The sequence below is a fragment of the Callospermophilus lateralis genome, chromosome 2 (assembly GCF_048772815.1).
Source record: "Callospermophilus lateralis isolate mCalLat2 chromosome 2, mCalLat2.hap1, whole genome shotgun sequence".
NCBI lineage: Eukaryota > Metazoa > Chordata > Mammalia > Rodentia > Sciuridae > Callospermophilus > Callospermophilus lateralis.
Genome location: NC_135306.1, coordinates 101388293 through 101402896, shown reverse-complemented (window position 1 = coordinate 101402896; position 14604 = coordinate 101388293). Strand labels below are relative to the sequence as shown.

General features: G+C 43.2%; 1 long non-coding RNA gene and 1 pseudogene across 1 annotated transcript; one reads left to right on the top strand and one right to left on the bottom strand.

Moving 5' to 3' along the window:
- Positions 1–407: 407 nt before the first annotated feature.
- Positions 408–1157, top strand: LOC143391030 (aurora kinase C pseudogene; annotated as a pseudogene).
- Positions 1158–1306: 149 nt separating this feature from the next.
- Positions 1307–14195, bottom strand: LOC143391029 (uncharacterized). Its single transcript, XR_013090265.1, has 3 exons — positions 14110–14195; positions 6371–6589; positions 1307–1693 (listed from the first exon to the last, which is right to left on the bottom strand). It is a non-coding gene; the product is annotated as an uncharacterized LOC143391029 (long non-coding RNA).
- Between the last annotated feature and the right edge of the window lie 409 nt (positions 14196–14604).

The window sequence follows — 14604 nt, the reverse complement described above, 5'->3', positions numbered from 1 at the left end:
ATATATATATATATATATTTTTTTTTTTTTTTTTTTTTTTTTTTAAGTACACTTCCCACCACAATACCTCCGGCCTTTGTTTTTGTTTCCTCGGCCCCGTCTTCATGACCATCTGGACCCTAGGCGCCATCTCCAAAGGGCTCAGGAGGGCCCTGGCTCGCCCTCACCTTTATCAGCATCCACCCGGGGTGGCGGTCCTCTCCCGTACTGGGCAGACCCGCAGGAGCTGCAGCAGGCCAGATGCAACCTGGAACCCCAGCCCTGAGCGCTTCGCAATCAATGACTTTGAAATCGGGCGTCTTCTGGTAAGGGTAGATTTGGGAATGTCTACCTGGCTCGACTGAAGAAGAACCATTTCATTGTGGCCCTGAAGGTCCTCTTCAAGGCCCAGATTGAGAAGGCAGGACTGGAGCACCAGCTGCGCAGGGAAATCGAGATCCAGGCGCATCTACAACTCCAGAACACCCTATGCCTGTACAACTATTTCCGTGATGCTATTTCCAGGATGGGTATACCTGATTCTGGAGTATGCTCCCAGGGGTGAGCTCTACAACTTGCTGCAGAAAAGCGGCCCCTTAGATGAGCAACGCTTCAGCAACGATAATGGAGGAGCTGGCAGATGCCCTGACATACTGCCACGACAAGAAGGTGATTCACAGGAACATTAAGCCAGAGAAACTGCTGCTGGGGGTGATGGGTGAGGTGAAGACTGCAGACTTTGGCTGGTCTGTGCATGCTCTCTCCCTCAGGAGACAGACTACATGTGGGACTCTGGACTACTTGTCCCGAGAAATAGTGGAAGGCAGGACCTATGACAAGAAGGTGGACGTGTGGTGCGTCAGGGTGCTCTGCTATGAGCTGCTGGTGGGAAAGCCTCCCTTTGAGAGAACCTCTCAGAGCGACACCCAGCGATGCATCCTCAAGGTGGATGTGACGTTTTCCCCCTCACTGCTTGTGGGGGCCCAGGACTTGGTCTCTAAGCTTCTTAGATACCAGCCCTCAGAGCCGGTTTCCCTGGCTCAGATCCTGGAGCACCCCTGGGTGAAGGCTCACTCCTAGAGGGCGTTGCCTCCCAGTACTCAGAAGGCTTCCTGAGCCCATCTACCTGTATCCTTCGTGTGTATCCAGGGAACTCTCCCTCATTTGTCTTTTTTAATATGGGATGCTAATTAATAAAAACGAAATCATTTAGTGCAAAAAAAAGAAAAAGAAAAAGAAAGTGCATTATGATAAAAATAATTTTAAAAATCCACGCATTTTCATTTAAAATAGTTTATTTTCCAGATTAATCTGGTCTTTAATAATTTCTAAAATTCAAGTCTTGCTCATTATTGACTACAAGGAATTAGTTCCCAGGCTCCCACAGATACAAAAATCTAAGGTGCTCAAGTTCTTTATGTAAAATAATATAACATTTGCTTATTATTACATATACACATTCTCCCACATACTTTAAATCACCTCTAGATTACTCATTATACCTAATACAATGTAAATGTTATGTAGATAGTTGTACCATATTGCTTAGGGAATAATGACAAGAAAAAAGTCTGCTTACATTCAGTGTAGTAGGTTTTTTTTCTGAATATTTTTAATCCAAAGTTGTTCAAATCAGCGGACATGGAATCCCTGGATAAGGTGGCAGACTGTATTTGTAGTCAGGTACAGATGATCATTAATATAGCAATAAAAGCTGAATAAAAAGTATTTACCCTATTAGTGAAGAAAATTTCACTTTATTTACATTGTAACTTTTTCATAATGAGAAAGCACACCTGGGATGAATTGAATATCTATTCTAGGCCAAGCCCTGTACTTTATGTAAGAGATACAAAGAACATGGGCATGTGTCTTAAAGCACAGATGTGAAGATATGGGGACCCTGAGGAGATCCTGGACTCAGTTTCAGCATGTCCCTCCCCAGTAGACACTGTGGACCTTCTCTAGGTCTTCCCTCACTTCTCTGTTTTCTCTGGCTGTCTAGCCCCTGATCTGCTGTCAGTGTGAACAGGCAATAGTGTCTGCAGTCAGGGCAGGAAGACTCAGAGTGAGGTTGGATGGGTCCTGGATTAGGGGACCCGCATACTAAGAATAGTGGGTCAACAAGGAAAGCAGCCTGCTTGGAGCTGAGGGTGGAGACTCTGCCTGCTCCCCAGATTTGGTGGGCCAAGCCTGAGAAACCAAGCATTATGGAGTTTTGTTGATTACAGGTCTGCATGGTCAGCAAGCAGTTCATGCAGAATTCACAGGAGACCATGTCTCAGATCTAGGAAGGGTCTGGGCAGCCACTGTGGGACCCTATCAAAAGAAAATATTTTGGTACAGGACCAAAGACTGGCTGAACTGGAAATGCCTAAACTTTGTCAAGTGCAAGCTTCAAGACCTGAGTTAAAGGGGAGAGGATGGTGGAGATACTGAATGGACTGGGGTAGGAGAGACCGTGTAGAAAGCAGCTCCCAGGGGCTCCACCCAGATTCCCCTATGCTGAATCATTATCAGAGTGAATAACTGCAAATAGAAATACACTTTCATCATGGGTAAGAACATGGTTCACAGCTCTTTCATCTCACTGACTTAGAAGGGTTACCTATCCTCTCTGAGTCTCAGTTTTCTCATCTTTAAAATAGGAGTAATGACACTTACCTCATAGGGTAATTGTAATTGTGTGAACTAAATGGTATAATGGATGTTAAAGTGCTTAGTGCTTGCCCTGGCCCTATTAAAAGCATGCAATAAAAGCTAGGAATTAATACTAATTAAACATTTATTGAACATCTATTCTAGCCCTGTACTTTAGTAAGAGATACAAAGATACAAAGATATGAACACTGCTCTCCAAGAGTTTAGAGACTGGGGGTGGACAAAGGTTTCTCCTTCAAATGAATAATTATAGTACATTATGATTATGCCTATAGTAGAGCCAGATGTGACAAATGCAGTGGATGGAGTGGGAAGTAAAGCACTCAAATTTGTCTTGAGAAATCCAGGAAGGCCTCCAGAAGGACACAGGGCAGGGGTTGAGCCTAGAAGAATGAATAGGAGTTTTTCTGGTGACAAGTCAGGAAAAAGTAGCAAAGGAAGAGAGAAAGGAAAATGCCAAGACAAAACTATGAAATACCTACTATGTCCTGGGATTAGAACAATGACTTGCAGTGTCTGAGCATAAAGGGGAGGTGAACTGAGGCTGGAGTGACAGATGGGACCAAATCATAAAGGACTTTTGTATACTATGTGAAGAATTTCTGTTTTATCCTGAGAGTGATGAGAAGCCACTGAAGAATTTTAAGTGAGTGAGTGATGGACAAGATTTGCATTATAAAAATATCACTCTTGCTGCTATGTGTAGTGTGGATTGGAATGGTCAAGACTGGCTGAAGGGAAACAGGGGACCATAGCAAAAGCAAGAAGTGAGAGCCCGAAGGGAAAAAGCGAGAAAGTTGGACACTTCCAGGGTGAAACTGGAAAGATATCGTGGCTGACTGGGTATTAAGGAGAAGACAGAGGCTCTGCGGAAATGTTGACATCCTTCTCCATGTTGAGATCTTCATAGAAGTATAAAATGTATACAAGTATATAGGCTAACGTGAGTAGATTCAGAGGTGGATGGAGTCTTGCTCATGAATCCTGCTTTGATCTCCTTAAGAGAACTTAAGGTGAAGTTTGGAAAAGAGACCTTGGCTGGAAGTGTAGGTCTGGGATTTGGGCATGAGAGTATAACATCCAAAAGTAGGCAGCATGTAAAGTGAGAAGATCGCATTGGCTAACCAACACACATGGATCTGGTGGAGAAGAGATTAGCAGAGAGATCCAAGACAGGGCAACATCATGCAGATTGAAGTAGTAAAACACATCAGGATCAAGGGATAAGTCAATGGGATCAAATACTATTGACAAGTGGAATAAGAAGAAGACTGAGAATTGACGGCAGGTGGGCCCTGATGACTTCACAAAGCGGCACTTCCATGTGGTAGTGCATGCCAAACCACTATGGGCTGAGGAGTAAATGCAAGATGAAGGAAGAGAATACAGTTTACTCTTTTGAGAAGCTTGCCCACAATGGAAGATGTGTGGGATACAGCTAGAGAGGGACTTCAAGTGGAAGGAAGGTTTACTTTTTTTATTATTATTATGGGAAAGATCCGAATATGTATATATATGCTAAGGAGAGTTGTAGCTTGAAGACGTCAGAGAAAAGAAGATACAACACAACAAGATCCCAAAGAACATAGAAATACGTGGGCTTTCAGTAATATATTCCCTTTGCCTGAAAATCTTTTGTACCTCTGGTTCAAGTCCCCAGGAAGCAGTCTCTGAGACTGAGATTTTCATGAAGAATAATTATCTGGGGCACCAGCTTGGGAATGACACCTGTGAAAGAACAGAAGGTAGGAGGCAGAGGCCCCTGGGGGAATGCCGCGGAGCAGAAGTGGATAGCGAGAGAAGATGAAGATGTTGTAGCTGGAACATGGCATCTCTCTAGCTGGACTGGCCCTCAAGAGGGAGAGGGTTGTTGAATCTGATGGGTTTGTAGAGAGTGACCGTAACTGAGGAAATTCTTTCCTGATAGAATCCTTTTTCTCTTCAAAATGGGAAGTTGTTGAGAAAAAGGATTTGGGGCCTTCAGAAGAGTAAGGAAGGCCTGATAGCCTCAGATAACCGTAGGAACCACATGATGGGATCACTGTGCAACATACATCAGATGCCATAAATCTGTGGTGTTGCCTAGTGATTTTCCTCAGGAGAGCTCAACATCCGGGAAGCTCAAACAGAAGAGATGGCTGGGAGACTATTACTCTAAGATAGGTTTCCAAGTTTGAGGGATGCTTCCTGCCATGCCATTTTGCTGCTCCCAGCTAGCCTAGGGGAAGATCCTGTGGGTCATGCCTCTACTTGAAGCCTCCTCCTCTCTCTCACGGTTGCTGTTTATTGTGTTTTGGCCAACTCACTCATCCAAAAAAAGTTGATTAAAAAAAAAAAAGCAGAGTACATATCAAATAATTCCCAGAATCAAACTTTAGAATGCTTTAGAGATCAGTGAGTCAGATACATGTGGATTAAATTTTCCTCTAACTACATAGTTGGTTAGAAAATCCTAGACTGGGACCTGGGATTGATGGGTCCTGTTAGGGACACCCAAGTTGTTATAAAAGGGTAAAATGTGTATTCATATTTCAATTCATGATCATAGGAAAAGTTCTTTGCTCAAGACTTCAGAAATTCCCAAGGCTGCAGATCATTGGGCCTTACTTCTAGGAGGCCGCACTTGCATACCCTGGTCATAACCCAAGCCAAACCTCTACTGGGGCCAGCCTGGGACAGGGGCTAACTCTGTTACCCTCCTCTGGCTTTCTCTTTAAGTGAGGGGCACCCTTGAGGCCACAGGAAAAATGCCAAAATGACCTCAGGACAGTGAGCTTCGGGTAAGTTCATATCAATTCTTTAGTGTTAAAAAAACAATAAAAAGTATCCCCAGATTAGGCGGGAGGTACTTTTCTGGAATGAGTAAGTCTGAGGTAAACATGGAGAAGGGAAGACCAATATTTTGTGAAGGACAAAATAAAGAGTCAAGAGATCTCAGTGACATTAGCTTATTGTCCCAAGCTAGACCTAGGGGAGAAAAATTAAAGGTTTGGATTAGATGATGAATAACTTTTTAATTTTTCTGACATTATGTATCTAGTTCTAGGTCCTTTATGTCTCTATCTAATTTATCTTTATTCTTCCGCTTCTATATTCATCTTTTTTCTTCCCAAGGGCATGAGGACACTTGGTGAGATAAAAGATGTTAGCCTTCTCTTCCTGTTCTTCCTGTATCTTTCTTCCTCCCCCTCCCCTCTCCCTCCCCTCCTCCTTTTTCTCTTCTCCTCTTTCTCCTCCCCTTCCTCCTCCTCCTCCTTCTTCTTTTTCTCCTCCTTCCTTCCCCACTAAAAAACTAGGGACTGAACCCATGGGCACTGTACCACTGAGCTACATTCCCAACCCTTTTTATTTTGAGACAAGGTCTCACTGAGTTGCCAAGGCTAGCCTTCTGCCTCAGTCTCTTGAGTAGCTGGAATGACAGGTGTGCACCACCATGGCTGGATCTGTCTGTGTTTTGCTCAAGCTCTGGGCAGTTCTCTAAGCTATCACTCATCCTTTCATTCATTAAGGCATTCATCAAACATTCTTCAACACCAATTACCCTCTACCAGTCTAGCTAGAATTGAGCAATTAGAAACATGGCAACCTCCTGCAAAAGAAGATAAGAAGGCTTCCAGGGGCCCCAGGCCCAAAGAATTGGGCAAAAGTTAGGTTATGGTTTGGTCCCCTGGGACCTCAAAGCTCCTCCTAATCAGATATCTAAGGGAGAAGTCTCTTTCCTAGCTCTTACCTTGGATAAGAGGAAGGAATGACCTACATCTTGATTCTATAGTGAGGAAGGAGAGGAGAGAGATAGAAAGGCCTAGGTGGAAGTAGTCGGCAGTTCTTCATGCCTTGATCCCAAGGCCACGTTCTCTCAAAGGAATGGTGGTGGGAAGGAAGCCAGCAAGAGAGCCTTGAAAAGGAACGCTGGAGCTTTCTGTATGGAAGGGTCGCCACAACAGCTGTCCTGCAGATGGGGAAGAGCATTTGAATCTTGAGTTTGTATTTCTTGAAAAAACTCCCCCTCCTCCTGCTCACTCTCTTGCTGTATTATGGGGTTTTTGTGAGGTTTAGAAAAATAAACAGAATCTAACCATAACTGTCTGAAAGTGCTAAATTACCAAGAAAGACATAACAGATTAGCAGTGCAAATTAAGCCTGGGTGGGAGTCGGCCAGCACACTGGGGACTGAGAACAGCCCACAGGAGTGGTGGTTTCACTCTCTGGTTCTTCCTCTGGGAGGAGCTGCCCCTGTAGACCGCAGGCTGTGTCTGACTGTCTGGAGACTCCGGTTTAGAAGTGGAAGCCATCTCCACTTTAAAATCAGTCACTCATCCAGGCTTGGAAAGATCTGCATAAAGCATCCAGCCCATCCCTGGCTTTTGGGTAGGACTACCTTCACACATCCAGGTTGAAGCAAAACTCCTCTATTTTAAGAGACAAACTTCTTAGATGAACCTGGAGGACGTTACATTCAATGAAATAAGCCAGGTGCAGAAAGACCAATGTTCATGATCTCTCTTATATGTGGAGTGTAAAAAAGTCAAACTCATAGAAACAGAGAATAACAAAGGTTACCAGAGACCAGGATCTGGGAGAATTAGGGAGATGTTGGTCAAAGGACACAAAAATTCAGTTAGTCAGAAGGAATGGGTTTGAGAGAGTTGTAGTACATCTTGGTGACTATGGTTAAAAACAACATATTGTGTATTGTAAAACTGCTCAGAGTAGGTAGATTACAACAATAAAATATGTGTGAGATAATTTGTTTGTTAAATAGCTTGAAGTAGCCCCTCCACAATGAATGCATGTATCAAAGCATTATGTTGTATACCATAAATGTATACAGTTTTTACTTGTTTATGGAAAATTAAATTAAAAGAACAAGGGACAATCTTCTTTATCTTCCTCCCAGGAATCAGTTGGTGGAGGGTAGGAGGGTAATGATTTAAAATTCAGTGTGTTTGCATTGAAAAAGGTCTTAGAGGGGCTGGAATTGTAGCTCAGTGGTAGAGCACTTGCCTGGCACATGTGAGGCACTGGGTTCATTTCTCAGCAACACATATAAATAAATAAATAAATAAAAATAAAGGTCCATCAACTACTGAAAAAATATTAAAAAAAAAAAAGGTCTTAGAATACAGTTCCAATCCTTCAATTTAACAAACAAGGAACTTGGGCTCACAGAGTGCAAGGGCTTGCCCCAGACAGATGAACTGCAGAGCTGGGATAGAACCTCCTGGATCCCATGAAAGATGCACCCTCTGAAATAACCCCCAAGCCTTCCAACAAATTGCCCAGTTTCCCTTTTCTTCATTATTATTCAGGCCGTCGTGTTCAATGAATCTGTATGCTTTGGACCAATCTGCCAACCATAGTTTCTACAGTTTGAATTTCCATATCTTAATTGTAAGGTCTTCTAAGTTCAAGCTCATAGCTTACATTTATTGAGGCCCTGCTATTTGTCAGGCAAAGCATTAAGCACCATTGAACTCAAAGATGAATAAGGCAGAGACCCCATGCTTAAAGATTTAAACACAGCCAAGAAGGAAATTTCTGGAGTTCAGACAAATAGTCTGAACTCTTCCTCCTAATCATGCCTATTTTCACCCCCAACCCCCAAATCTTCTGGATGTATGCAGGGTGGGTCAGGTAGTGGAAATGACCAAGGTAAGCATCTGTCTGTATGAAGATGTTCTGGGCTCTAAAGGGAAATCTATCTCTCCACACTCCAGAATACACGTGAAAGAAAGGTTTTGAGTTTACTAGCAGATCTAGGATTGGACCATCTGGATTTGAATTATAGTTCTACAACTTACCAGCAATGAGACCATAGGCAAATTGTCTAATCTTTTTGAGCTGTAGCTTCTTCTGAAATAAGGAGAGTAGAAGCCACTTCATAAGATGGTTAAGAAAATCAAATAAAATAAGTGAATTTCTTGGCTCCATGCCTGGCACAGAGACTTCAATAAATGCTACTTGCCTGCCTTTTTCTTCAGCTCTGGTCTCATGTGACTGTGTGTCACCCACAACATGACACAAGTGGAAGGATTTCAGTCCTTGTTTGTTGAGAGACTGTTTCATGACTGATTTCTTTCCAGGCACAGAGATGCCATCTGACTTGTGATGCCATCTGACTTGCCACCTTCTCCCTTCTGAGGGTAGTCTTCCTCCTCATGTCTGTTTACACTAGACCCTTAGGAAGGGCATGGTGGCACACCTATAAACAGTTATTCTGGAGGCTTAGGCAGGAGGATTCCAAAAGACCAGCCTGGGCAGCTAATGAAACCCCATCTCAAGATAAAACATAAAAAGGGCTGGGGATGTAGCTTAGTGGTGAAGTCCTCCCTGGGCTCAATGTCGAGTGCCAAATAAATAAATAAATAAATATGAACTAGGTCCGTAGACCTGGACTCAGCATGACATCCCTACTTGTTGGCTCAGTTCCCTGATCCAACAATGACTCCACCATTGTAAAATTATGGGCAACTTTCCTATAAGCCAAGCTCTGTTTTAACAAAGGAAAAATGAGAAACCCTGGGGATCAAGTACACTCCAAAAAGAAAATTCTCTCTCCCATGATGTGTCATGAAAGATACACAGAATTAGCTTCAGAAAGCACTGTGGGACACCCATCTCTTACTGTTGTGTTATCTTACCCACTGGGCCTCAGTTTCCTTCTCTGTAAAAAGGGAGCACAAAAGTTGCTTCCTTTTTTTTTAAGTTTTTTTTTTTTAGTTGTGGTTAGACACAATACCTTTGTTTTATTTATTTATTTTTTATGTGGTGCTGAGGATCAAACCCAGGGCCCTGTGTGTGCTAGGCAAGCGCTGTACCGCTGAGCTACAATCCCAGCCCCTTTAGTTGTTTTGAAGATTAAATTAGAAAAGGCACTTGAATGGCCATATAATAAAGAGGAGAGCACTACAGGGATACTATTATTTTTTTCCTCCTATTTCCCTGAGATATCTCAAATAAAGGCAGGTCTGGGCCCAATCTGGGAAAAAGCAGTTTTATATATTCTTGCTAAGCAGCAGTATCCCATCTCTTTTCTCTCCAGTCCAGTAAGGGCAGGGTCCTCCTCTCTCCACCTGAGCTGGGGGAGGCAGGAAGCAAAGGGTGGATCCAGCACAGAGCTGTCTCCTCTCATTCTGTCTTTGGGGGAGTGCCCTTGGCAAGAAGCAACCTCCCCTTGCAAATGCCGAAGGTGAAATCCATCACCAGAGCCCTGGACTGTGATAAGATAGAGGAAAGTAAATCAAGCCTCCCTGAGATAAGAAGGCGCAGCCTAGGGCCTAAAAAATGCAACTCTCCTGCCAGCTGCTCACTTTCTGCAAAGTTGCAAAGCAGAGGGCTGTGCTCCAGGAAAGGAGCCCAGATCCTAGGTCCCCTCCTTAAAAAGTAGGAGCGACCTCAAACTTTTTTCTCACTGCTCCCTCTTTCCATAAGCCCTAGGCTGATGGGCAATAGGGATTTTCATAGAATTCCTCTTGGCAACAAACCTAAATTAATTAATTAGTTAATAACTAACCAACTTTGAGGCCATCTAACTCAGAGATTGAGGACAGATTATAAAGATTGAGATTGAGATTGAGGACAATTATAAAGAGGCATTTTTGACCACACTCAGGTCATGAAGGGAAAGAAAATTGTTAACAGTCACCTGATGGCTAAAATAGGTTCCCCAAGAAGGAGGTAGCTGGGACCTGACTCTTTATTTTCCCCTACAGTACCAGGGATGAAACCCAGGGCCTTGCATATGCTAAGTAAGTGCAAGGCAGCACCTCCAGCCCTTATTCTTTAGTGTGTAATCTTGAATAACCTACTTAACCCAGTATGTCCCACTATCCTACACAGAATCGAAAATTTGGGACTTAATGAACTATTCACTATGAACATAAGTTTCCAACAGGGCTAATATGAATGCTACTTTATAGAAGGGTTTTGAAGACTAAACATGACCATTTTTGCAGAGCACTTAGTGCCTGTCACATAGAAAGTGCTTTATCGATAGTAATCTATACATACATATAAGATCAGTAGAGACTTGGGGAAGACAACACCTCTCTAACCTTCTTCTGATCTCTTATGTATAGTCATCTCTTCATAATTCTCTGAATTACATTTCCAAAATGCAAATATGGTCACATCATTCCAATTTATCATGTGTTATTGAATCGCGGATTTTGTTTTGCTATCCCTTCTGGGTCTCTGTCATGAGTGTCACCACATACAATAATTCCTCAGCGCTCTTCCCCTCAACACACAAAAGTATGAGTTTAAGTGCAGATCTGACTGGCTGAGCCCAGAGCAATTATAAAGAGGCATTTTTGACCACACTCAGGTCATGAAGGGAAAGAAAATTGTTAACAGTCACCTGATGGCTAAAATAGGTTCCCCAAGAAGGAGGTAGCTGGGAGAGACCCAGGAAGGCAAGTGAATAATGACTTAGGCAGGAGGTTCCTTAGTCAGAGGACTCTTTAATGCATCTGAAAAAGGACTTCCTTATTCTTAGACATCCTTACGGCCTTGTATTTCTTTCTCTCTCTCCATTAACAATTGAGTCATAAATATTTTCTCTATACTTGGGTTTGGAGTGCCATGGGAGAATTTTACATTGTAGCTTCTCATCTAAAGGTGTCTACAGTTTGATTAGAGAAGGAACCAACAAGACTGGGATGTCTCAGGGAGTCAGGGAACCTGGCTTCATTCACCCAAAACCCATCATAGAGTTGAGATGGGTCTAGTGCAGGGGCCTTGAAAGACAGGTAAAAACATGTGGCTAGATTGACACATGGCTTCTTGAGCAAGGAACTTGCATCATGAACATGGTGTGTGAGGTGGACAGCCAGACCAACAGAGACAATGTGGGAGATTAAAAGTGCTGGACCCGGGGCTGAGGATGTGGCTCAAGCGGCTAGCGCACTCGCCAGGCATGCGTGGGGCGCTGGGTTCGATCATCAGCACCACATACAAATAAAATAAAGATGTTGTGTCCACTGAAAACTAAAAAATAAATATTAAAAAGTTCTCTCTCTCCCTTTAAAAAAAAAAGGGGCGGGGGAGGTTTTTAAAAAAAAAAAAAAAAAGTGCTGGACCCAAGTTCAAGTCCTGGCTCTGCTTCTTACTAGCTGGTGAGTGACACTGAGCAAGCTACTTAGCCTCTCTTTTGGGTTTCTCATTTGGAATAATAAAGCCCAACTTCTAGGTTTGTCATATAACTATAAGGTGACAGATGTAAGGTCACTTTGTTTAAATGTGAGGGATATGATGATGGGGATGGTTATGGGGGGTGATGGGCCCTGCAGCAAGACAGGCATCCTGGGATGAATGGGGATTGTTATGGCAAGGCAAAGGGACATGGATGGGGGTGCATCTGAATCCTTTCCTCCACATGCATTCCTCCTGCAGCCCACCAATGCTGGGGGCACTATGAACAGTCACAGACATAAACCCTCCGTTGACCTAAAATCGACAGTAAGAGGCAGACAGCTGAGAAGACCAGGGAGTGACAGAACATGAGTGGATACACAAATAGACAAGATTAACTATTCCCATTGTATACACAAGAGGCTTTGCTAACACTCAGCCAATTAGAAAACTAATCTAAACAGCCACTGGTTTCCAGGGCTCCTCTGAGCTCTTTCAAACAGCTGTTCAGTTTGCACTTGCTGCAGCTCCTAGCAAGTGCCCCGAGATTTCTTCTTGGGTCTGGTTCCCCACTTGAGCCTCAAGGGCTCCTGAAGAGCAAAGGATTGTGTCACTTCCACTCTCTAAACTCCTTCTAGGGCCCTGCTGCTTGTTGTTACATCAGGCCCCTCCCAAGTCACTGCCTCTGAGAAGCCTTTCCCAGGACCCCAGACAGAAGGGTCACCACAATACTTTCCATGTTATATTGACATTTATCTGAGAGTCATGTAATGAAAGAGGTAAGAGCAAAGTCTTATTTTCTGACAAATTGGGACTCCAAAACTCCTAGGTTTTGCACTGCTATGATCTCTCTGAAAGTCTGTTTCCTCATTGAAGTAGGGGATAAAAATATACTTGCTTAATAAGGATTGAATGCATATATATGTGTGTGTATATGCTTCTATGTATACATATGCATAGAGTTCTTCACTATAAGCATTCAATACTTGGCATTTTCCATCATCATCATTATCATCATCATCACCTATTACTGTTTCACTACTTGTATTTTAACTGTCATACACTGACTGAGTTACCTGAGGGCTTCAGGAGCTAACATAGCCCCTGATAGTCCCTATCTCCTGGAATTTGCACTTTTATGTAATTCCTTCCCCTCCAAAGTGGGCAGAAGCAGCAATTTGCTGTAATCAATAGACTGTGACAAAGGCCATGGGATGTCACTTCCATTGCCAGATTATATGAGATTGTGACTCCTGTCCTGCAGGCCAGCTCTCGCTCACCTTCTCATTTTGCATGTCTTGATGAAGCTAGCTCACTGATTGAAGAGAACCACGCGTCAAGGGATGAGTACATCCTCTGGTCCACACTAAGCTAGGAAACAAGGTTCTCAGTTCAGCTACCCTCCAGAGACAGAATTTTACCAATAACCACATGACCCTGGAAGTACTTCCTCCAAGTGAGCATTTAGAGGGGACACAGCCATGACCAGTACTTGATTACGCCTTGTAAGAGACCTAAGGCAGAGGACCCAGCTAAGTTGTGTTCAAATCCCTGAACACAGAAACAATGAGATGGGTGTTACTTTAAGATGCTGTGTGTTATGATAAATTGTTATTCAGAAATGGATAGCTAATGCAACTTCTTTGTATTCCTAACACAGTACTTGACATACAGATGGAAGTCAAGTGTGGTCTGAGTGGATGAATGAATGACGGTAACAGACAGACTCATCAGGACCTAAGAAAGGCCTGGATGGGCTAGATCCAAAGATGGGGCTTCTTTTCAGCATCCCCTGCCTGTATCCTTTGTCCCATTCTCTTCTTCAATAGGACCCCAGGTCCCTCCTTTCTTTTTCAGCCTTTAGGACCTAACTCTGTTTCTGCTTCCTACATTTAGTCATTCTCTCTGAATTTTTATTTTCCTCCTTAAAAAAAAAAAAAAAAGAAAGAAAAAAGAAAAATCCAGCTCTAAAATATCCGACCCTGGTGAATTGGAATAATTTCTGATGGAAAGCAGTCTTGTCCAGAAAGTCTCTTACCCACCCTGCTTAGGAATGTGGTCGCTGCAGATATTAAAACAGACCTGCAGGCGTCTGCAAGGAGTGAGGAGCTCGAGCCAGGAATGACCTCAGCCTGCACAGCAGGGCTTTACCTATGAAAATCTGTGCTCTGAGCTAGATCACAACAGGACTCGCCCTTCTCCAAACTCTTCTCCTTCGAAGTACCCCATTCTGTACCCTCTAGATTAATGCCCACATCACAATTTCCCACCCAAGCCTAGTACCAAAAGTCAAGAGAGCAGTGCCATTGAGCTTACAAGAGAGGAATCAGTAAGTACCTTTGTCTCTTTACATTCATGTGGCTTGGGCTGAAGGATTTGGGCCTTGTGGCTGTGGCTGGCAGTCCCCTTTTCTTCTCCTCTTCTCCCTATTCTCCCACCTCCTTCAGAGGCTCTGAGGGATCCTGCTCAGGTTGAGAGCTGTGAGGCTTCTTTCATGGGGGCTTCTTCCCAGGGAAGGCCAAGACTCTGGGCAAAACCCAGAGACTGGACTCTTCTTCGTGAAGGTTCTTCACTGTGTAGCTGGGACTTGGTTTTTGTCCTGCTTAATTCAGCTGCTATTGCCAAATCTGAATATGTTTAAGATGAAGTAGAAACTCTAGTCAATTATTAGATTTCCTAGAAGAATCTCAACTAAAACATATTCTGGCCTCTAGACTCAATAACCAATCCCTTGATGAATCCCAATAATTATAACAACAGCTAACATTTACCTTGCTTGTGTGCAAGGTACTTTTACATATGCTATTTTTTTTTACAATATTCTATGATGTT